The sequence below is a fragment of the Synchiropus splendidus genome, chromosome 10, assembly GCF_027744825.2.
Source record: "Synchiropus splendidus isolate RoL2022-P1 chromosome 10, RoL_Sspl_1.0, whole genome shotgun sequence".
NCBI classification, from domain to species: Eukaryota; Metazoa; Chordata; class Actinopteri; order Syngnathiformes; family Callionymidae; genus Synchiropus; species Synchiropus splendidus.
In genome coordinates, this window is record NC_071343.1 from 19,674,316 (window position 1) to 19,697,661 (window position 23,346).

General features: G+C 46.2%; 10 non-coding genes across 10 annotated transcripts; 6 read left to right on the forward strand and 4 right to left on the reverse strand.

Annotated features, from left to right (window-relative positions):
* The first annotated feature begins 1,000 nt into the window (after positions 1 to 1,000).
* Positions 1,001 to 1,073, forward strand: trnak-uuu (transfer RNA lysine (anticodon UUU)). The gene has a single exon. It is a non-coding gene; the product is annotated as a tRNA-Lys (tRNA).
* A 1,247-nt stretch (positions 1,074 to 2,320) lies between these two features.
* trnah-gug (transfer RNA histidin (anticodon GUG)) lies at positions 2,321 to 2,392 on the reverse strand. The gene has a single exon. It is a non-coding gene; the product is annotated as a tRNA-His (tRNA).
* Positions 2,393 to 3,384: 992 nt separating this feature from the next.
* Positions 3,385 to 3,494, forward strand: trnal-caa (transfer RNA leucine (anticodon CAA)). The gene is made up of 2 exons: positions 3,385 to 3,422; positions 3,449 to 3,494. It is a non-coding gene; the product is annotated as a tRNA-Leu (tRNA).
* A 2,131-nt stretch (positions 3,495 to 5,625) lies between these two features.
* Positions 5,626 to 5,698, reverse strand: trnak-cuu (transfer RNA lysine (anticodon CUU)). Its single transcript has one exon. It is a non-coding gene; the product is annotated as a tRNA-Lys (tRNA).
* Positions 5,699 to 6,429: 731 nt separating this feature from the next.
* On the forward strand, positions 6,430 to 6,503 carry trnan-guu (transfer RNA asparagine (anticodon GUU)). Its single transcript has one exon. It is a non-coding gene; the product is annotated as a tRNA-Asn (tRNA).
* A 5,082-nt stretch (positions 6,504 to 11,585) lies between these two features.
* Positions 11,586 to 11,658, forward strand: trnak-uuu (transfer RNA lysine (anticodon UUU)). Its single transcript has one exon. It is a non-coding gene; the product is annotated as a tRNA-Lys (tRNA).
* A 1,804-nt stretch (positions 11,659 to 13,462) lies between these two features.
* trnah-gug (transfer RNA histidin (anticodon GUG)) lies at positions 13,463 to 13,534 on the reverse strand. Its single transcript has one exon. It is a non-coding gene; the product is annotated as a tRNA-His (tRNA).
* A 1,385-nt stretch (positions 13,535 to 14,919) lies between these two features.
* On the reverse strand, positions 14,920 to 14,993 carry trnai-aau (transfer RNA isoleucine (anticodon AAU)). Its single transcript has one exon. It is a non-coding gene; the product is annotated as a tRNA-Ile (tRNA).
* A 1,390-nt stretch (positions 14,994 to 16,383) lies between these two features.
* On the forward strand, positions 16,384 to 16,457 carry trnan-guu (transfer RNA asparagine (anticodon GUU)). The gene has a single exon. It is a non-coding gene; the product is annotated as a tRNA-Asn (tRNA).
* A 5,053-nt stretch (positions 16,458 to 21,510) lies between these two features.
* On the forward strand, positions 21,511 to 21,583 carry trnak-uuu (transfer RNA lysine (anticodon UUU)). Its single transcript has one exon. It is a non-coding gene; the product is annotated as a tRNA-Lys (tRNA).
* The last annotated feature ends 1,763 nt before the right edge of the window (positions 21,584 to 23,346 follow it).

The following is a 23,346-nucleotide window of genomic DNA, read 5'->3' on the forward strand; positions in this document are numbered from 1 at the left end:
TTTCTTTCTTTTGTTTTATCCTTGTTCACTCAACCTTATTTTCTGAAAACTAAAGGTATTTCTTTCTTTTGTTTTATCCTTGTTCACTCAACCTTATTTTCTGAAAAACTAAAAGTATTTTACAAGTAGAAATTATCTGTTTTAAACACATTTTGAAAAAATGATGCATGAGTTGTGTAGCTGTGTCATTTGAACTATTAGTGAAGACAAAAAAAAAAAGTGTTTTCTTTCTACTGTTTTATCTTTAAGAAATATTTCAAGAATTATAAACTGTTTCATAAGATGTTAAATAACTTCTAAAACGTTTAAACCAGAATTAATATTGTAGCTACTATCACGTTTAGATTATTTAGTCTACAATGCAGAAACAGCTTGAACATTGACTAATGCTGAAACTTTAAAGTTTTATTTTCAATATCTTATTTTTTTCTTTTTTCCCCCCCCCCCCCACATTCTTAAGGTAATCCTCCAGAGCCGCTCAAACCACTCCCTCGAGCAGACCCTACCTGACCTCCTACCAGACCTAACCGTTTGTTGCGGCTGCGAGGATGTAGCAGCCTCCCACCCGTGCATCACACAGGTTGACCTTGACCTTCGAGGGAAGGGTTATTATTTTAATTTCTTTTTATATAAAAAGGGGGAGGGGTTATTATTTTAATTTCTTTTTATATAAAAAAGGGGAGGGGTTATTATTTTAATTTCTTTTTTATATAAAAAGGGGGAGGGGTTGGTTTTATTACCTCTGGAAGGGGAGGGGTTTTATTACCTCCAGGGCCATAAATCAAACAGTTTTGACATTTTGGTGTATCCTTCTTCTCTCTCACAGAGCTAAGTGGTCTCATCCTTCAGTTGTCTAGACCTGTACAATTGCTATCTGCCAGTGGATCGTAAATGTCTGGGCTGATACATCAGTCTCGACCAATACTGTTGCGTTGCAAAGCGTGCATTGAACCGATGATGCGCAACATCTCCTGCTTCCACACCACGATCCATGTACAGAGCCTGGATAGCTCAGTCGGTAGAGCATCAGACTTTTAATCTGAGGGTCCCGGGTTCAAGTCCCTGTTCAGGCGATGCTTTTATCAGGCACATCGTCTCCAGTCAAGATGAGCACCAAAAGCTGTTCTGAACCTTCACATGCCCAATTTAAATCTTCATAACACCACTTCAAATGGATTAAAGGAGTAAATCTTCCTTCCTAAACACCATTATATTTGTGGGCGGGTGAAGGCTCGAAGATGGTGACTTGACTTTTTACTTTTCAAACCCCCAGAACCGCAAACAAACACCAATCTTTCATTCATGACACAAAAATAAAACACTGTTTGACTCCACGAGAAGAATATTAGCACAGTGCATGACACACATTTCATCACAACTCTGTATTGCTCAAGAAAGATGTTTCCAAGCAGCTGTGATCGTGTCGATGTTAGTACTCTGCGTTGTGGCCACAGAAATTCCGGTTTGAATCCGGTCACGGTACTTTGCTTTTCTTCACATCACTGTGAGCCTTCAGTCCCATCCAATATGTTGTTACCTTCCTAACCATGGGACTTCTGCTCTCTGAATGGAGGCGTGGGTTCGAATTCTTCCTCTCTTCAATTGCTTCTAAAGCGCAGAAGAGTTTTAAAAAATCTGTCACTTACATTTCTTTCCCCCTTGACAAATACGGTGTTGATATATTCAGATTCAAATGACATGAGAGAGAGAAAAAAGTATCCAGTTTAGGGGCGAGCATTTCCATCAACAATCCTGAATGTTATCAGAATTTGTATCGCGTACAGTTTCTGTGATCTTCCATCACTGCAATTCCTCACCAAAGAATAATAAAAAAAAAAACTAAGTACCTAAGTTAAAATAACTGAACAAAAAACACCTCGGTAAATGTAGACACAAGCACCCAAAATATCTTATGTCTAATATATGGATTTTGATGGCCAGTCTCATTCCTCTCCACACTGCACACGCATCCAAGCAGACACAACGTAGAGTGCCAGCAGGTGCAGAGTCCCACAGGCGACAGAAGAATCACTGGTTAAACTGGTTAAACTAAGCCATAAGTATATGGCTTTTGATGTCGATTCATTCTGTCAGTTCAAATCTTCATGGAAGTCAGCAGCTCTCTCTGTTCTACTAACACTAATTCATATTTCATCTGGGGCGTCAAACTAAATACCTAAAGGGCCATGTGGGTGCAGCTATTTGTTTCAACCAAACAAGCAGCATCAAACGAACCCCATTGATTCAACTGTGTGCTCCAGATCGGTTTGACAAAAAAACCTGCACCTGCAAATTTGAATGAAAAAAAAGCAAAGCAGAGTGCCGTGACCCGGATTCGAACCGGGGTTGCTGCGGCCACAACGCAGAGTACTAACCACTATACGATCACGGCTGCTTGGAAAGATCTTTCTTGAGCAATACAGACGAGAAAAGTTGTGATGAAATGTGTGGCATGCACTGAGTAAATATTCTTCTCATGAAGTCAAACAATAGTGTTTCATTTTTTTTTTTTGTAAATGAAAGACTGGTTGTTTGTTTTGTGGTTGTGGTGGACTAATGCCAGTCGTGTTTCGAAAAAACAGAATCTTCGAACCCTAGCCAGTGTCTTTTCTCTCCACGCTGCACACGCATCCAAGCAGACACAACGTAGAGTGCCAGCAGGTGCAGAGTCCCAGAGGCGACAGAAGAATCACTGGTTACACTGGAGGTTACCGTATTTTCCACACTATAAGGTGCATCTGATTATAAGACGCACCTTGAATGAATGGCCTATTTTAAAACTGACTCCATATATCGGCATACTGTAGCGGGTGCTTGGGGGTGTGGTGTCTTAGCCAGTGGGATGATGGGTAGGGACACACAGGTGTGACTCATTAAATAGAGGCTGTATGCCACGCACTGGGGAATCTTTGTTGTGAAGACTGAACAAACGACACACAGAACTTGACCTGCGACTCCTACTCCTTTGTCCTGCCATAGTACCACATGATGAGGCACAAAGAATAGAAGCTAGAGTCGTGGCTGGGGTTGCGTTATGTATCCACTAGATATAGTAAGGAATAGGAATATATAGGAATATAGGAAGTCTCAAAACAGTGCAAAGCAATAACAATATAACAATAACCCAACAACTCAACGTTGTTCAAACTTTAATGTCCAGATTCACAATATGACCAACCTTGTTCAGTGGTAAAGAGAAACAGGAAAAGCTCACTTTATCAGTTCATTCCTCATCCACGAATCCCTGGAATTCTTGTTCTTCAGTGTCTGAATTGAACAGTCGGGCGAATACAGCATCCAACATGCCTGACTCCGTCTGGTCAAAGGGTTTAACTGGTTATTCAAGTTTCTATGCAGCTGCTGACGACCTTCTGTCGGTCAGTTGTCAGGAAGGCCGAGTGGTCGAAGGCGCCAGACTCAAGGTGATAAACCTTCCTAACCATGGGACTTCTGGTCTCTGAATGGAGGCGTGGGTTCGAATCCCACTTCTGACAAATCCTTTTTCTCTGCCCCATTGTAAGGTCACGTTTCCCATTCTTGCTCTCTTTTATTGCTTCTAAAGCGCTGAAGACTTTTCTAAAATCTGTCACATTTATTTCCCCTGGCAAATGCAGTGTTGATATATACAGATTCTAATGTCATGAGAGAGAAAAAAAGTAGCCAGTTTAGGGGCGAGCATTTCCATCAACAATCCTGAATCTAATCAAAATTTGTATCATGCACAGTTTCTGTGATCTTCCACAACTGCAATTCCTCACCGGAGAATAATAAAGAATAACTAAGTAGCTTAGTTAAAATAACTTGCAACTGAAAAGAGAAGTAACAAAAAACACCTCCTTGCTCTTCTGAAAAGTTGTGCAAACAGGGTCTATACCTGTGTGGGTTTGAACTACCAACCTACCAATTAATTTTCTTTCATGCGTGTTAGGATTTCAAGATGGGTCCAGACATCCGCTAGTTTCTGAACTTTTCTGACCTAAGTGGCCCGGCTAGCTCAGTCGGTAGAGCATGAGAATCTTAATCTCACGGTCGTTGGCCACAGTATTTTATCTGCCTCTAATCTGGGTGGTCTACATCCTTGGGCCCACACGATGCACCTACTGCAGAGGCAAATCTTCCCTTCTCTGCGTTATGTTTGTGTGTCTATCTGCTGAACAGAGAGCTAAGTGGTCTCATCCTCCTGCTTGTTGTGTGCTTGTTCAACTTCTCTTCAACAGGCACAGTGCAACATTTCCTTTCTGTGTGTTTTATCATTTGTTTGTTCTCTCGTTTCAAATTCCCTCCCTGAGTTCTTATTGTGTGTTTCTTTGTTCCCTGATCTTATCAACTGACAGTGTTTGATATCTTTCTTTTCCACAAAAACTGATGTGTAAACCTGTCTGTGTGCTGGATGTGTGGTTTAATGTTAATGTTGCTATGTCACCAGTCTGCAGGCACACAGCAACGGCAGCAGGACTGTACCAACCATATGTCCTGTACATTGACCAGTGGAATGACTGTGCCACTGAGTACCTGGAGTCCAAACGCTTTGTTTGAAAGATGTTACTTTCATCTGGAAAAAGGATTTTGGGATCTCAAAATGTGGAAAACAAACCTTTTTGTGCCAAAAAAAAAAAAAAACATGATTTGAACCTGAAAAGTACAGCACATTAAGTAGTTAGCAAATAGAAGTCAGATGGAAAAAACCAAATGTGACTTGAAATCAAAAAAGAATTCAACAATCAAACATGATTTGCTAAAAATCAGTTCCTGTAGGGAAAATAAAAGTAGTACTGAATGTAACTTCACTTCTTTGAACAGGTTTCGCAATTACTTTATCTACTCCAAGGCTCTGCCTCTGCCTGTAGCGATAAGTTCCCACCCAGCAGTCAGTTTTACGTGAAACTGATGGAATTGTGCAAACATGCTTTTAGATCTCTAGCTTCCATGCAGGAAAATCATGCTCAAGATTCTGATGCTTCACTGGCTAATTGTGTAAGGAGCATGTTTATCATCCCTAGTTCCAGCATGAGCCCCTCAATATTGGGTGGAAGTTCTGTATTACAGTCAAATGCTGCCATTTTGTGGCCTGACCACTAATGAGTGGCTCTTGTTTGAGAAGAATCTCTCAACTTTAACTTCCATGCACCACTGTGACTATAATCCCCATTCACTCCTCATTTCACTGCCACATCTGACATCTGACTCTCCTGGTGGCCCATTGCAGAGAATCATAAGAGGCAGCACAGCAGTCTGAAGCATGAAGCAGGTGACCACAGAGCTGCTAAAAACACTGGAAACACACGGCCACGCTCTCGTGCCTCTGACCACCTGTAGTTCATTGTTGAGTCCAATGAAAGATCAACTGTGTCGCCTGTAAACACCAATGTCTCTCATTGGTCGATTTGTTTATGCTGCAGTGCTAATATTTACCACACGAGCCTGATTTGGACATGCGTCGTGCTAGAGCATTACAGTGTCCCTACGGTCCTGGTATATGTACTACATTGATTTGTTCTGGAGTTCTGTGTTTGTGTGACAGAGACACAAACATCACACAGAGAAGGGAAGATTTGCCTCTGCAGTCGATGCATCGTGTGGACACAAGGATGTAGACCACTCAGATTCGAGGCAGATAAAATACTGCGCCCAACGTGGGGCTCGAACCCACGACCCTGAGATTAAGAGTCTCATGCTCTACCGACTGAGCTAGCCGGGCTACCGAAATGAGAAAAGTTCCAAAATTAGAGGATTTCTTGAACCATCTTGAAATCTTGAAAAAGAATATGAATTGTTAGGTTGGTGGTTCAAACCCACACAGGTATAGACCCTATTTGATCACAGCCTGTGGAAAGAGGAAACTGAAACTTGAATGAAAAAAAAGATCAAATGAAATGTCTCACCAACACAGCTGTCAAGCCACGTCACAGACGGGGCAGGAGTCTTGGAATTGAGTGACTGTCTATTTCAGAAATAAACTCTCAGTGACAAACACTTAACAACATAATATCCATGTATCAAGTATTGAGTAACCTTGAGTAAGTGGACTGTTTTTATACTGTTCTCTGAGCCAGATGTTTCCTTTCTCAATACCACATTAGGAGGCCTTGATTGAAAGTCTCAGCAGGTGACCTGGGGTGTGAGAGGTGCCAGGTACGAAACCCAGATGAGCCCCATCTGAGGGACTCCTTTTAGAGTTTTAGTTTCTGTGCACCCTCTGTAACCATACTGCCCTATATCACCACTAGTGAATGGGCTTGTTCCAGAATGATCTTTCAACTTTAGCGTGATGAGGTTCCTGCAATGAATTTGATCAATCAATCGATAGGTATCAATAGAGAGCAGCTGACCAAAATGAGGGTCAGTTTCCCACACTGGGAGTCAATGGTGGCTCGACCGTATGGGACATGTTTACAAACGTTTGATCCAGATGTTAGATTGCTGTTCCATGTCTCTGTGGCGCAATAGGTTAGCGCGTTCGGCTGTTAACCGAAAGGTTGGTGGTTCGAGCCCACCCAGGGACGTACACTGTTTTATGGATACTAAATTGTGTTTCAACTGGGCTGTCAAACTCAATCCCTGAAGGGGAAACAACGGCTTTGAATTCAACTGCAATGATACAATTGAGAATGTGTGTGAATCTAAACAAAACTGTATTCATGTGGACACCAGTTGTACATAATCTGTGATGTTCATTCTCATGCACGTACAGGGTCATTTGCATTCAGACTCCTTTAATGGATCATGTTCGATAACAACAATCCATTGAAGGTGTGATGTTTATTTTCTTCTCTGGCATGTTTTACATGCATGATAAGAAATTGGTTCGTATCGTGGTTGAACCAATGACCTTGGCGTTATTAGCAACTGTCATTTTGACTGGAGTCATTCTGCAGACCTGTCCAATTGATTATGAAGAACAACACATGAGATGGGGAGGAAGACTCACAGTCATCGTGTCTGTTTCAGGCAAAAGGGGACATTTGATGATGAGGATGTGGGAGTGGATTTCCTCTTTACCGTTCTTACCGTTGTTGCCTCGGTTGATCCATATATAAGGCACATCAGATGATAAGATGCATCATCAGCTTTTGAGCTAACTGGCCTGCTATGACACAGGTGTGTTTCAGACACGAGGAGAGCTGTTATACTGGGGTTTTGGAAATGAAGAGACAACGCTCTGTGGAATGAAGAATCTGAGGTTGTTTGTGAGTGTGCTCAGTTATCCGGGTGATCACGCTGCAAAGGTTTGAATCAGGATCAACCGGACTAGTAATAGTCAAAGAAAACGTTTGGCCTTCTATCCAGGAGGCTTCGTCAGTTCTACTGAGCTGGGTTGGAGTTCAGGCTTATATCAGGCCATCTGAATGGGACAAGATGTTGATGGACAGGGGTGGAGCCAGTCCAGTGTGATGGGTGACAAGAGTCAGCATTATGCTAATGGAGATGTGTTAATGGCTCCCTGCCCATTGAGGATGGGTATTGATGGGCCATTAATGCAAATGCTGAATGTAGCCCAGGTGGCAATTGGGGCTATTCAGATGTTGATACCACACTGTACAGGTGTGAAGGACCTGTCCAGGTTTAGATCAATGGCTAAATCTGCCTGGGGAGGGTGTTCAGGACAGCATTGTATGAGGACGAAAGATGGTGTCTCTGTCTTCCACCTCTGTTTAGAGAGGGTTTTTCCACTTTGACAAAAATGGCCTCTTTTTCTCCTCTTTCAAACCACTGGTCTTCTTTTGCCAAAATGCAGACATTGCTGTCTTCAAACTTCAAAGTGTTTCTTGTCCTCTAGATGTAAATGGACTGCTGAGTCTTGTCCAAAGGAGTTGGCTCTCCTGTGTTGAGCCATTCATTTGTGGAGAGGTTGTTTAGTTCTATTTCATATGTGCTCCGCCCTCTAACGGCCTTCGCAATTGGTTAATCCACATCGAGGCACTGGCCTCGGCCTGAGACTTCGATTGATTGGCTCTCCGCCCAGGAAGGCGCCACCCACCGCGTATAAATCTCCCCTGCTCCTGCCGCTCTGCTCCTTTTTCCACTCAGCCTGCGACTATAACCATCGGGTTGTCATGGAGCGTTCCTGTGCGTCCTGTGCTGATGTTCTAGGTGAGTTCGACAAGCATGACGCCTGCGTTGTCTGCTTGGGGTCTGAGCACCTAATGCTGCTGGACTCTTCTCCTGGAAGAGCCACGCAGGCGGGAGGGTCTGGCACGCTGGAAGTGAGCCGACCAGGAGTCGGCCTCTCTTCCGGCGTCTCAGCCTCCTCAGTCCACTCCCAAACCACCCCCAGCGAGGATGGTTTGGGCGGATGTCACCGAGGAGGATGAGCGGCGAGGAGGAGGTCCACCTTAAGATTTTCCCCGATGAGGACGACGACGACCCGGGGCTGGTGGACGAGGGCGTGAGTACTCCGGCGGGACCTAGCTTGAGTAGGTACCCTACGTTCCCTGGCGAACAACATGACTTTCCTGGCAGCGTCCATAGACAGGCTGCTGTTCGGGAAGGAGTCCGTGTCGGGGGACGAGCTCCGGAGGATCCAGCTCACTACCGCGGCCTTCCAGAAGATGGCGCTGGCGGCCTCGGTGGATGGGGCACGAACGTGCGCCCTCACCCAGATGGTGGCCCGCAACCTGTGGCTCGGGAAGACGGGGCTCAATGAGCCGGAAAAGCGTAACTTGATCGGAGCGCCGATCTCCGACGACACGCTGTTCGGCTCCAACGTCTCAGGCCTGATGGAGTTGATGGAGACCCAGAAGTCATCGGCCAAGCTCTCAGAGCACTATTAGGTCTCATGTCGGCGGCTCACTCGATAGTCAAACTGGGTCTCTCTCACATGAGACGCCTTCAACGTTGGTTCACGCATCTCAGGCTCGACCCAGTCAGGGACAGATCAAAGTTGGTGGTCCTTCCGGCCCAAGTTCACCCGAATCTGACCTTTTGGGCCTCCAGCAGTCGTCTCCACCAAGGTGTCCGTATGGGCTGCGTCCAGCGATACGTGCACGTATTCATGGATGCATCCCTGTCGGGATGGGGAGGCGCGCTAGGAGAGGAGCACGTGGGAGGACCCTGGTCGAATCCCACGCTGCACATAAATCTGTTGGAGCTATTAGCGGTGGAGAAGGTGCTGGAGCACTTTGCGCCGCGTCTGGAAGGCCATCACGTGATGGTCAGGTCAGACAACTCCACGACGGTCGCCTACATCAACCGCCAGGGCGGAGTGAGAGCTCCCTCTTTACACAGAGTGACAGCGCGCATCCTTCTGTGGGCGGCTTCTCACCTTCTCTCACTGAGAGTGCGTCACGTTCCAGGTGTGCTGAACGTGGACGTGGACAGAATGTCCAGAGGAGGCGTGTCGGCGGAAGAGTGGGGTCTCGCGCCTCACGTGGCAGAGGCGGTCTGGGCTCGCTTCGGGGTTTCGGTCGCGGACTTGTTCGCGTCAAGGACGAACTACAAAGCCCCTCTGTGGTTCTCCTTGAGGGCGTCGGACAACCCCACCTTGGGGGTGGATGCTCTGGCGCACCCGACGTGGCCGCAAGGACTGCTGTATGCATTTCCATCCGCTGAGGCTATTGATGCCGTTTCTTCTTCGTGTAAGGACGCAGAGGTTGACGGTGATCACGGTGGCCCCCGACAGTCCTGGCACCAGGTGGTTTCCGGACCTGATCAGCTTGGCGACGGGCCCCCCTGGACAATTCCAGACACCCACGGGGCTCTGGTGCAGGATCGGGGCCGGCTTCTGTCCCGTCCTGTCCTGGGCCGACCTCTCAAGGTCTGGTTGCTGAAAGGGTGAGACTGCTGGATATGGGTCTGTCGGACGCAGTCATCCAGACGGTGCAGAGCGCCCGTGCACCTGCCACTAACAGACTTTACACCTCTAAGTGGCGAGTGTTTGCTACCTGGTGCTACTTTGCTACGCTGTATGTCGTTTGGTGAAGGTTCGACCTCCGTGACCCTCCACCCAAACCCGGCCTTCAGACCGAAGGCCATCACGACTTCGTATCGGTCTCAAGTCCTGATGTTGAGGGCCTTTTATCCCCCACCCCATCAGTCTGATCAGGAGGCTAGGATGCACCGGCTGTGCCCGGTGCGGGCCCTAGCTTGTTATGTGAACAAGACAAAGGGCTTCCGCCTGACCGATAACCTGTTCGTCTGCTATGGAGGCAGCCAGAGAGGCAGGGCTGTCTCTTCACAGCGCCTTGCCCACTGGGTTTGTATGGCCATTTCTGCTGCATATAAGGCCGAAGGCTCTGTGGCCCCTGAGGGCCTCAGGGCTCATTCAACCAGGGCCGTCTCCTCATCCGCTGCACTCTTCGGAGGTGCTTCTATGCCCTCTAACTGGCTGCCCAGCAGGCCTCTTTCCGCTGAGTTCCAAAAGGAGCAGAGCGGCAGGAGCAGGGGAGATTTATACGCGGTGGGTGGCGCCTTCCTGGGCGGAGAGCCAATCAATCGAAGTCTCAGGCCGAGGCCAGTGCCTTGATGTGGATTAACCAATTGCGAAGGCCGTTAGAGGGCTACGCACATATTCATAGAACCTGGGTTACGTGAGTAACCACCATTTTCTCCAATGTAAAGGTCTGGGACTCTTGGCTGCACTGGACTGGATAAACCACATTGCTCCTTTTCTGGCTCATAGGGAATAACTATGCTGTTACGGCGCTGGACATTGTTTTCTTTGTCCTTTGTGTTCCCTTTTGATGTTTTGGTCATTCCTGATGTGAATCTCCTCCTTCTCTCTCCCCCTAGGTGAGCTGGGGATGTTTTGGGCTCGATGTCTCAAAGTTCTGATGACTCCAAGTTTTTGTTCTAGTGAGAGTCAAATTGGAGGTATAGGTTGGTGTGTGTTGGTTTCCTGTACACTTCGATGTTCAGGCTTCTGTCTGCTTCAGTGTTTACAGCACAGTCCAGAAAAGGTAGTCTGTTGTTTTCCACATCTTCTCGGGTGAATTTGATGTGTCCGTCTACCAAGTTGATGTGTTGTGTGAAGGGTTCTACTTCATCCTTTTAGATTAGGACCCAGGTGTCATCCACATATCTGAACCAACAGCTGGGTGGTGTGGCCTTGTATGAAACTGTTAGAACTGACGAAGCCTTCTGGATAGGAGGCGAAACGATTTCTTTGACTATTCCTAGTCCGGTTGACCTGATTCAAACCTTTGCTGCGAATCTGAGATTCAAATTCTGAGCCAAAGAAGAAGAGAAAGACAACACTGAGGTTCACTGATGATGGAGAAGCAGTATTTCATTCCTTGAGTCCATTTTAAGAGGTGTTATCAGGGGGTTAGATTGGGTGTCGGGAGCCTCAGTACAGTTTTTGGAAAGACGAAATTGTCCTACATCCTTGTGCCAACACAATGCACCCAGAGTCAAATCTTTCCTTCAATGTGTTATGTTTGTGTGTCTGTTTGCTGTCTGTCACTCAAACACAGAGCTAAGTGGTCTCATCCTTCAGTTGTCTAGACCTGTACAATTGCTATCTGCCAGTGGATCGTAAATGTCTGGGCTGATACATCAGTCTCGACCAATACTGTTGCGTTGCAAAGCGTGCGTTGAACCGAAGATGTGCAACGTCCCCTGCTTCCACACCACGACCCATGTTAAGAGCCTGGATAGCTCAGTCGGTAGAGCATCAGACTTTTAATCTGAGGGTCCAGGGTTCAAGTCCCTGTTCAGGCGTTGCTTTTATCAGGCACATCGTCTCCAGTCAAGATGAGCACCAAAAGCTGTTCTGAACCTTCACATGCCCAATCGAAATCTTCATAACACCACTTCAAATGCATTAAAGGAGTAAATCTTCTTTCCTAAACACCAACAACGGCGGGTGAAGGCTCGAAGATGATGACTTGACTTTTTACTTTTCAAACCACCAGAACCGCAAACAAAAACATGGTCAACCAATCTTTCATTCATGACGCAGAAATAAAACACTGTTTGACTCCACGAGAAGAATATTAGCACAGTGCATGACACACATTTCATCACAACTTTTTTGTCTGTATTGCTCAAGAAAGATGTTTCCAAGAAGCTGTGATCGTGTCGATGTTAGTACTCTGCGTTGTAGCCACAGAAATTCCAGTTTGAATCCGGTCACGGTACTTTGCTTTTCTTCACATCACTGTGAGCCTTCAGTCCCATCCAATATGTTGTTCTTCATTGGACAGGTCTGCAGAATGTCTCCAGTCAAAATGAGGGTTGCTAATAACATTGTGATCATGGGTTCTACCCCAGCAATTACCTTTTTTTATCATGGATATAAAACATGCAAGGAAATATAATGCTACAATGTAATTTGTTCTCAAAGTAGTTTTATCCTTGATAAACCAGTGACACCTGGTGCTGCTGTGTAATAATGGATAGAAATAAACCTTTTCTCTTTGTAAACTTAAATGTAGTGATGAGGCCACTACTTTTATATTCACACACCGTAACACAACAAAGATGTTGCTTTCATTCGTGAAAAGGTTTGTGTTGCAAAAACAAAATCATCATTTGAGAGTTAAATCTACATTAATTACTTTGCACACAAAAGTCAGATGGAAAGAGCAAAATATCATTTCAATCATCAATCAAAAATTTGCTCAAAGCTGTGATCGCTGAACTTTGCATTAACTGGTTATACCAGTTTCTATGAATCTGCTGACAAGACTCTGAAGGTCAGTTGTCAGGATGGCCGAGCGGTCGAAGGCGCCAGACTCAAGGTGATAAACCTTCCTAACCATGGGACTTCTGGTCTCTGAATGGAGGCGTGGGTTCGAATTCTTCCTCTCTTCAATTGCTTCTAAAGCGCAGAAGAGTTTTTAAAAATCTGTCACTTACATTTCTTTCCCCTTGACAAATACAGTGTTGATATATTCAGATTCAAATGACACGAGAGAGAGAAAAAAGTATCCAGTTTAGGGGCGAGCATTTCCATCAACAATCCTGAATGTTATCAGAATTTGTATCGCGTACAGTTTCTGTGATCTTCCATCACTGCAATTCCTCACCAAAGAATAATAAAAAAAACTAAGTAAGTTAAAATAACTGAACAAAAAACACCTCGGTAAATGTAGACACAAGCACTCAAAATGTCTTATATCTAATATATGGATTTTGATGGCCAGTCTCATTTCTCTCCGCGCTGCACACGCATCCAAGCAGACACAACGTAGAGTGCCAGCAGGTGCAGAGTCCCAGAGGCGACAGAAGAATTACTGCTTAAACTGGTTAATCTAAGCCATAAGTATATGGCTTTTGATGTAGATTCTTTCTGTCAGTTCAAATCTTCATGGAAGTCAGCAGCTCTCTCTGTTCTACTAACAGTAATTCATATTTCATCTGGGGCGTCAAACTAAATACCTAAAGGGCCATGTGGGTGCAGCTATTTGATTCAACCAAACAAGCAGCATCAAACTAACCCCATTGGTTCAACTGTGTGCTCCAGATCGGTTTGACAAAAAACCTGCACCTGCAAATTTGAATGAAAAAAAAGAAAGCACAGTGCCGTGACCCGGATTCGAACCGGGGTTGCTGCGGCCACAACGCAGAGTACTAACCACTATACGATCACGGCTGCTTGGAAACATCTTTCTTGAACAATACAGACGAGAAAAGTTGTGATGAAATGTGTGGCATGCACTGAGTAAATATTCTTCTCATGAAGTCAAACAATAGTGTTTCATTTTTTTTTTTTTTGTAAATGAAAGACTGGTTGTTTGTTTTGTGGTTGTGGTGGACTAATGCGAGTCGTGTTTCGAAAAAACAGTATCTTGGCCAGTGTCTTTTCTCTCCACGCTGCACACGCATCCAAGCAGACACAACGTAGAGTGCCAGCAGGTGCAGAGTCCCAGAGGCGACAGAAGAATCACTGGTTAAACTGAAGGTTACCGTATTTTCCACACTATAAGTTTCATCGGATTATAAGACGCACCTTGAATGAATGGCCTATTTTAAAACTGACTCCATATATCGGCATACTGTAGCGGGTGCTTGGGGGTGTGGTGTCTTAGCCAGTGGGATGATGGGTAGGGACACACAGGTGTGACTCATTAAATAGAGGCTGTATGCCACGCACTGGGGAATCTTTGTTGTGAAGACTGAATAAACGACACACAGGACTTGACCTGCGACTCCTACTCCTTTGTCCTGCCATAGTACCACATGATGAGGCACAAAGAATAGAAGCCAGAGTCGTGGCTGGGGTTGCGTTATGTATCCACTAGATATAGTAAGGAATAGGAATATATAGGAATATAGGAAGTCTCAAAACAGTGCAAAGCAATAACAATATAACAATAACCCAATAACTCAACATTGTTCAAACATTAATGTGCAGATTCACAATATGACCAACTTTGTTCAGTGGTAAAGAGAAACAGGAAAACCTCACTTTATCAGTTCATTCCTCATCCACGAATCCCTGGAATTCTTCTTCTTCAGTGTCTGAATTGAACAGTCCGGCGAATACAGCATCCAACATGCCCAACTCCGTCTGGTCAAAGTCATCATTATTCGAGTCAGTGTCGCTGCTGTTGTCTGGCAGTTCAATGATGATTCCTGCCTCTCTGAAAGCTTGGACTACAGTTGAGACTGATATATCAGGCCAGGCATTTACGATCCACTGGCAGATAGAGGCGTATGTTGTTCGGCATTGTCTCCCTGTCTTGGTGAACGTGTGTTCGCCTTCTATCATCCACTGTTCCCACACAGTTCGCATTCCAGCTTTGAATGCCCTGTTGACACCAATATCAAGCAGCTGGTCTTCTTTAGTCATTCCAGCGAGACTGACGACAAGCCCCGAATTCGTGTCCCGGTTGTTCAACGTTGAATTTGAACGTCTTTTCTTCAACCATCCCTTCAGGTTGGCTTTGAGGACGATGATGACGGCTGGAAAGTTTTCTTTTGGCAAGGTCTTCCTGTTAAAATTACCATTGGGTGGAATTTTCTAAAATCAAATAATGGCCAGTAAGGGGATCGAACCCATGACCTTGGCGTTATTAGCACCACGCTCTAACCATCTGAGCTAACCGGCCTGCTCATATAGAGGTTTAAGGATACAACTCTCTGTGGAATGAAGAATCTGAGATTCAAGTTCTTTTGTGCACATTATCTTATTTTATCTACCTTGGATGTGTTGTCTCCATCCTAATGTCCCATTCATGCGTTCAAAAAAGGATCATTGCTGCCGTTCATGGTCTGTTGCTTCTGAATGCAAATGACACTATACATACGTGAGAATGAACATCACAGATTACGTACGAGAGTATCATGTACGAATGTACCATTCCGTAGTAGAGTATGAGCATGAGACTTCCTCTGTCCGAATGGAGGAGCGGCTAGAAGACTTGGGGTGTAGACAGGAATGTCTGTTTTCTCTGGAGCTCCCTGAAGGTCTTGTCTCAGCGACTCTGCCTGGAGGTCAAATGTGGGCGTGCACGTGTGTGATGATGTGTATCTGGTACGAGGAACGCCCTTGATCCAGCCTCTATTTATTGTGTTTGTACTTTGAACAATTTGATGGATAGCGATGCCAAGCGATGAGACAATGTTATGCTGATGTGGAATAAACCGAAGCTTGCATCCCACTGCTTCTGTGGTTCCTTCTGCCCTGACTTGACGCCCTGAGAAGTGTATCACCCGCTGTCCACACAACACGAACACATTCACCATAGAAATGGAATGCATTTACAGTAAATGCACACAAATGCCATAATCCTGATTGAATGTTCTCTGGTCCCTTATTTTTTTGGTTTTGTGTTTCTCACAGATCGGGTGGACAGATTTTCAGAAATACAGAAGTATTGACCCTTGAAAACTTTGCTCCTTGTTTGTGGCAGGCTGACTCTTCCAAATCCCAGCTACGGTTAATGATGTGTCAATAAGTTACATTTACTTTTTACTTTGCATTCCAGGACAAAATCACGTACTCGGAGGTCGGGCAGCGTCCGGTTCCTTTCAGGAGACTGTGGCAACAAAGAAAATAAATGAAGGGTCCAAATGATGCAAATTTCAGCCAGCTGTTGTTTTGCTTGATAAAACAACTCATACATTTTAAATGTATGTAGAACCAGGAAGGAACAAGGACGTTGAAAACACTGTGTTCATTTTAAATGGGACTCCACAATCCTAGTTCCTAACCAATATACTGATGCTATTTAAACTGCACTCTGATGCTCTAATATAATTTGTTCTCAAAGTAGTTTTATCCTCGATTAACCAGTGACACCTGGTGCTGCTGTGTAATAATGGATAGAAATAAACCTTTTCTGAATGGACTTGTTCCAGAATGATCTTTCAACTTTAGCGTGATGAGGTTCCTGGCCACCATTGACTCCCACACTGGGAGTCAATGGTGGCCTGAGGGCTCGACCGCATGGAACATGTTTACAAACGTTTGATCCAGATGTTAGATTGCTGTTTCATGTCTCTGTGGCGCAATAGGTTAGCGCGTTCGGCTGTTAACCGAAAGGTTGGTGGTTCGAGCCCACCCAGGGACGTAGACTGTTTTATGGATACTAAATTGTGTTTCAACTGGGCTGTCAAACTCAATCCCTGAAGGGGAAACAAAGGCTTTGAATTCAACTGCAATGATACAATTGAGAATGTCCATCCATCCATCCATTGTCGTCCGCTTATCCGTTGCCGGGTCAGGGGGGTAGCAGCTTCAGGAGGTCACGCCAAACGCCCTTCTCCCGAGCAACATCCACCAGCTCCGACTGGGGAATTCCGAGACGCTCCCAGGCCAGCGTCGAGATATAATCTCTCCCCCTGGTCCTGGGTCGACCCCTCGGTCTCCTCCCAGCTGGACGTGTCCAGAGGGCATCCTGATGAGATGCCCCAACCACCTCAACTGACTCCTCTCAATGTGGAGAAGCAGCGGCTCTACTCCGAGCCTCTCCCGAGTGACAGAACTTCTCACCCTATCTCTAAGGGAGACGCCTGCCACCCTTCGGAGAAAACCCATTTCAGCCGCTTGTATCCGGGACCTTGCTCTCTCGGTCATGACCCAAAGCTCATGACCATAGGTGAGGGTCGGGACGAAGATTGATCGGTATATAGAGAGCTTTGCCTTCTGGCTCAGCTCTCTCTTGTGGACAACAGTGCGGCAAAGGGATTGCAATACCGCCCCTGCTGCACCAATTCGCCGACCAATCTCCAAATCCCTAATCCCCTCACATGAGAACAACACCCCGAGATACTTAAACTTCTCCACTTGAGGCAAGATCTCAGTCCCTACCCGGAGAGAGCAATCCATCCGTTTCCGGTTGAGAACCATGGTCTCGGACTTAGAGGTGCTGATCCTCATGCCAGCCGCTTCACACTCAGACGCAAACCGATCCAGCGTGAGCTGTAGGTCACGCGATGATGAAGCCATCAGAACCAATTCATCTGCAAAGAGTAGAGACTGGATCTTCAGGCCACCAAACCGCAAACCCTCCTCACCAGAGCTGCGCCTCGAAATCCTGTCCATGTAGACCAAGAACTGGATTGGGGACAAAGCACAACCCTGGCGAAGACCAACCCTCCCTGGGAATACATCGGACTTGCATCCAAGTATACGAACACAACTCCCGCCCCGGGAATAAAGAGACTGAACAGCCCTCAGTAGAGAACCACTCACCTCATCCTCCCGAAGCACCTCCCACAACCGATCCCTGGGCACCCGGTCATACGCCTTCTCCAAGTCTACAAAGCACATGTAGACGGGTTGGTCATACTCCCAGGAACCCTCGAGAACGGTCGCAAGAGTAAAGAGTTGGTCCGTAGTTCCACGGCCAGGACGGAACCCGCATTGTTCCTCTTGAATCCGAGGTTCGACTATCGATCGGACCCTCCTTTCCAGCACCTTGGAGTAGACCTTACCAGGGAGGCTGAGGAGTGTGATGCCTCTGTAATTTGCACACACTCTCTGGTCCCCCTTTTTAAATAGAGGGACCACCACCCCCGTCTGCCACTCGTCCGGTACCGACCCAGATCTCCACGCAATGTTGAAGAGGCGTGTCAACCACGACAGCCCATCAACACCCAGAGCTTTCAGCATTTCAGGACGAATCTCGTCAACTCCCGCAGCCTTGCCACCGTGCAGTTTTTTGACTACCACAGTGACTTCAGCCCGAGAAATTAACAAAGACTGCCCATCAGCCTCCAGCTCTGTCTCCCTTACGGAGGGCGGAATATCCGGATTCAGGAGTTCCTCAAAGTACTCTTTCCAACGGCCAATTACGTCCTCTCTTGAAGTCAGCAGCAAACCATCCTTGCTGTAAACAGCTTGAATGTTCCGCTGCCTCCCCCTCCTGAGGTGCTTGACCGTTTTCCAGAAGCGCCTTGGTGCCGATCGAAAGTCTTCCTCCATGGACTCTCCAAACTTCTCCCACACCCGCTGCTTGGCCTCAGCAACAGCCGAAGCCGCAGCCCTTCGAGCCAGACGGTACCTTGCAACTGCCTCAGGAGTCGCACAAGACATTAGGTCTTGATACGACTCCTTCTTCAGTCGGACGGCTTCCCTGACCTCGGGTATCCACCAAGATGTCCTTGGGTTGCCGCCCCTTGAGGCACCGATGGTCTTCAGGCCACAACTCGCAACTGAAGCCTCAGCCATGGCGGTTTTGAACACCGACCACTCATGGTCGATGTCCCCAACCTCCACAGGGATGCGTGAAAAAGCTTCCCGGAGGTGTGAGTTAAATGCTCCTCTGACGGCTTCGTCCTCCAGAGGTTCCCAGTTCACCTGCACTATCCGTTTGGGTTTACCTGGTCGGTCTAAAGGCTTCCCCCGCCATCGGAGCCAGCTCACCACCAGATGGTGATCAGTTGACAGTTATGCTCCTCTCCTAACCTGAGTGTCCAGAACATGAGGCCACTGGCCAGATGGAACGATCACAAAATCACACAAAAGTCATTGACCTACGACCTTGGGAGCTCTGGTACCAAGTACACTTATGAGCCTCCCGATGTTCGAACATAGTGTTTGTGATGGACAAACCATGTCTAGCACAGAAGTCCAACAACAAACAACCATGCGGGTTAAGATCAGGCAGACCGTTCCTCCCAATCACGCCTCTCCAAGTTTCTCCGTCATTGCCCACGTGAGCATTGAAGTCTCCCAGGAGGACAATGGAGTCACCGGGTGAGGTCTCACATAGGACCCCATCCAGGACCCCCAAGAAGACCGGGTACTCCGAACTGCTATTCGGTGCATACGCACAAACAGCAGTCAGCCTAAGCCTAAGCCTCAGGGAGGCGACCCTCTGGTCCATCGGAGAGAACTCCAACAAACAGGCGCTCAACCGGGGGCTTGTGAGTATCCCCACTCCCGCTTGGCGCCTCACAGCCCCTATCAAGGAGTTGGGTTCTAGAGCCCAAGCTGTGCATGGAGGTGAGCCCCACCAGATCTAACTGGTAACGCTCCATCTCCCGCACTGACATTCCACGTCCCCAGAGCTAACCGATGCAGCCCAGGGCCTCCGCGCCAGCCTTCTCTCCTTCCACTGCCACCCAAATGACAGCGCACCCGACTCCTGGATTGCCCTCCACAGGTGGTGAGCCCATGGGGCAACGATGGGATGGATGAAGCACGGTCCACGCTGCTCTTTCGGGCTGTGCCCGGCCGGGTTACATGGGTCGCCCGGCCACCAGGCGCTCGCTGACGGGCCCAACACCCAGGCCTGGCTCCAGGTGTGGGCCCCGGTGTCCCTCCGGGCCGGGTACTCCTCATCCATTTTCCCTCCTCCATAAAGTCGTCTGGACCGTACTTAGTCTGACCTCTCATCAGGGACCTGTTTGTCAGGGATGATCCTACCAGGAGCACAAGGCTCCCGACAATATAGCTCCCTGAATCATTGAGGTACTCAAACCCCCCCGCCATGATAAGGTGACGGTCCATGGAGGAGTGAGAATGAGAATGTGTGTGAATCTAAACAAAACTGTATTCATGTGGACACCAGTTGTACATAATCTGTGATGTTCATTCTCATGCACGTACAGGGTCATTTGCATTCAGACCCCTTTAATGGATCATGTTCGATAACAACAATCCATTGAAGGTGTGATGTTTTTTTTCCTCTCTGGTATGTTAACCATGCATGATAAGAAATTGGTTCGTATCGTGGTTGAACCAATGACCTTGGCGTTATTAGCAACTGTCATTTTGACTGGAGTCATTCTGCAGACCTGTCCAATTGATTATGAAGAACAACACATGAGATGGGGAGGAAGACTCACAGGAGGCTTCGTCAGTTCTACTGAGCTGGGTTGGAGTTCAGGCTTATATCAGGCCATCTGAATGGGACAAGATGTTGATGGACAGGGGTGGAGCCAGTCCAATGTGATGGGTGACAAGAGTCAGCATTATGCTAATGGGGTCTTCTTTTGCCAAAATGCAGACAGTGCTGTCTTCAAAGGTGTGTTTCTTGTCCTCTATATGTAAATGGACTGCAGAGTCTTGTCCAGAGGAGTTGGCTCTCCTGTGTTGGGCCATTCATTTGTGGAGAGGTTGTTTAGTTTCTCCAATGTAAAGGTCTGGGACTCTTGGCTGCACTGGATTGCATAAACCACATTGCTCCTTTTCTGGCTCATAGGGAATAACTATGCTGTTACGGCGCTGGACATTGTTTTCTTTGTCCTTTGTGTTCCCTTTTGATGTTTTTAGTCATTCCTGACGTGAATCTCCTCCTTCTCTCTCCCCCTAGGTGAGCTGGGGATGTTTTGGGCTCGATGTCTCAAAGTTCTGATGACTCCAAGTTTTTGTTCTAGTGAGAGTCAAACTGGAGGTATTGGTCGGCATGTGTTGGTTTCCTGTACACTTCGATGTTGAGGCTCCTGTCTGCTTCAGTGTTTACAGCACAGTCCAGAAAAGGTAGTCTGTTGTTTTCCACATCTTCTTGGGTGAATTTGATGTGTCCGTCTACCAAGTTGATGTGTTGTGTGAAGGGTTCTACTTCATCCTTTTAGATTAGGACCCAGGTGTCATCCACATATATGAACCAACAGCTGGGTGGTGTGGCCTTGTATGAAACTGTTTGAACTGACGAAGCCTCCTGGATAGGAGGCGAAACGTTTTCTTTGACAATTAATAGTCCGGTTGACCTGATTCAAACCTTTGCTGCGAATCTGAGATTCAAATTCTGAGCCAAAGAAGAAGAGAAAGACAACACTGAGGTTCACTGATGATGGAGAAGCAGTATTTCATTCCTTGAGTACATTTTAAGAGGTGTTATCAGGGGGTTAGATTGGGTGTCGGGAGCCTCAGTACAGTTTTTGTCAATTAAAGACGAAATTGTCCTACATCCTTGTGCCCACACAATGCACCCAGAGTCAAATCTTTCCTTCAATGTGTTATGTTTGTGTGTCTGTTTGCTGTCTGTCACTCAAACACAGAGCTAAGTGGTCTCATCCTTCAGTTGTCTAGACCTGTACAATTGCTATCTGCCAGTGGATTGTAAATGTCTGGGCTGATACATCAGTCTCGACCAATACTGTTGCGTTGCAAAGCGTGCGTTGAACCGAAGATGTGCAACATCCCCTGCTTCCACACCTCTACCCATGTTAAGAGCCTGGATAGCTCAGTCGGTAGAGCATCAGACTTTTAATCTGAGGGTCCAGGGTTCAAGTCCCTGTTCAGGCGTTGCTTTTATCAGGCACATCGTCTCCAGTCAAGATGAGCACCAAAAGCTGTTCTGAACCTTCACATGCCCAATTTAAATCTTCATAACACCACTTCAAATGGATGAAAGGAGTAAATCTTCCTTCCTAAACACCATTATATTTGTGGGCGGGTGAAGGCTCGAAGATGATGACTTGACTTTTTACTTTTCAAACCACCAGAACCGCAAACAAAAACATGGTCAACCAATCTTTCATTCATGACGCAGAAATAAAACACTGTTTGACTCCACAAGAAGAATATTAGCACAGTGCATGCCACGCATTTCATCACAACTTTTTTGTCTGTATTGCTCAAGAAAGATGTTTCCAAGAAGCTGTGATCGTGTCGATGTTAGTACTCTGCGTTGTAGCCACAGAAATTCCAGTTTGAATCCGGTCACGGTACTTCGCTTTTCTTCACATCACTGTGAGCCTTCAGTCCCATCCAATATGTTGTTCTTCATTGGACAGGTCTGCAGAATGTCTCCAGTCAAAATGAGGGTTGCTAATAACATTGTGATCATGGGTTCTACCCCAGCAATTACCTTTTTTTTATCATTGATATAAAACATGCAAGGAAATATAAAATGCTAGAATGTAATTTGTTCTCAAAGTAGTTTTATCCTCGATAAACCAGTGACACCTGGTGCTGCTGTGTAATAATGGATAGAAATAAACCTTTTCTATTTGTAAACTTAAATGTAGTGATGAGGCCACTACTTTTATATTCACACACCGTAACACAACAAAGATGTTGCTTTCATTCGTGAAAAGGTTTGTGTTGCAAAAACAAAATCATCATTTGAGAGTTAAATCTACATTAGTTACTTTGGACACAAAAGTCTGATGGAAAGAGCAAAATATGAATTCAATCATCAATATAAAGAGGAAAAAAAATTGCTCAAAGCTGTGATCGCTGAACTTTGCATTAACTGGTTATACCAGTTTCTATGAATCTGCTGACAAGACTCTGAAGGTCAGTTGTCAGGATGGCCGAGCGGTCGAAGGCGCCAGACTCAAGGTGATAAACCTTCCTAACCATGGGACTTCTGCTCTCTGAATGCAGGCGTGGGTTCGAATTCTTCCTCTCTTCAATTGCTTCTAAAGCGCAGAAGAGTTTTAAAAAATCTGTCACTTAAATTTCTTTCCCCTTTGACAAATACAGTGTTGATATATTCAGATTCAAATGACATGAGAGAGAGAAAAAAGTATCCAGTTTAGGGGCGAGCATTTCCATCAACAATCCTGAATGTTATCAGAATTTGTGTCGCGTACAGTTTCTGTGATCTTCCATGTAGTGATTCCTTCTCCAGAAAAGCAAACATGAACTCCTGTTGAACTTTGGTGAAGGTATAACTTCAACTCGGAGACATCTCCTCGGGTTCCTCCCATGCCTGTTGCAGCTCAGAGATCTCGGACCCCCCCAGATAAGGACCATAAATTGGTTGAATGGTCGAAGGGGGGAGAGACCAGAGAACATTCCAAGAGGGGTTTGAAGTAAACAGGAACCCTGACCAACTCATGAACCCTGTTTGGTGGGGGACACACACAGCTCCCCCTTCTCCAGGTTCCAGATGAACAAAGACAGACTTAAATGTGAATGTGTCTTAATGTGTATTTCTGAAAAAGGACTTTTGTTTCCCACTTAACCCATGGTTTCCACAGGATGTTCCAGCAAACCAGATGCCCTGAACATGTGATGTTAAACTTGACATGAATGGTTGATTGTTATGTTGATCATTA